At 46.7% G+C, this 434-nt stretch overlaps 1 protein-coding gene across 6 annotated transcripts in view; it reads right to left on the bottom strand.

Moving 5' to 3' along the window:
- LOC111868451 (transcription elongation regulator 1) overlaps positions 1–434 on the bottom strand; it is a 46,306-nt gene that overhangs the window by 30,476 nt on the left and 15,396 nt on the right. The window lies entirely within an intron of this gene.

Below are 434 nucleotides of genomic sequence, written 5' to 3'. Positions count from 1 at the left end.
TTACGCGCCGGCCGCGCTTTACTACCAAGGAAAATTTATGTCCTGGTACTCATTTCTGTTAAGAGGCTGAGTTAACCCCAGGGGCCATAGTGCGGCCGGAAGGGTTAGGTCAATTGAAAAAAATCCAATGACCTCATCGGCACTTGAACCCATNGGATGGATTGGATTGATCTGGTTCAGGATAGGGACAAGCAGAGGGATCTTGTGAACACAGTAATGAACCTTACAATGCTGGGAAATTCTTGAGCAGCTGCAGATTTGGTTTCTCCTCAAGAAGGGCTCAGCTCCATAAGAAAGCACTTAAGAGAGGCATGTTTACGCCTTGATTGGGCAATCTTATGAAAGGAAAGTCAGAAGCATTGAATATGATCTCCTGTGTGGCCATTCCAGTTTCCATACTTAGCAGCTGGGGGGGGGGGAAGTAAAGTAAAGCT

Source organism: Cryptotermes secundus, unplaced genomic scaffold (genome assembly GCF_002891405.2).
Source record: "Cryptotermes secundus unplaced genomic scaffold, Csec_1.0 scaffold106, whole genome shotgun sequence".
Lineage (NCBI taxonomy): Eukaryota > Metazoa > Arthropoda > Insecta > Blattodea > Kalotermitidae > Cryptotermes > Cryptotermes secundus.
The sequence above is the reverse complement of the archived record's forward strand: the minus strand, read 5'-3'. Positions and strand labels throughout refer to the sequence as shown.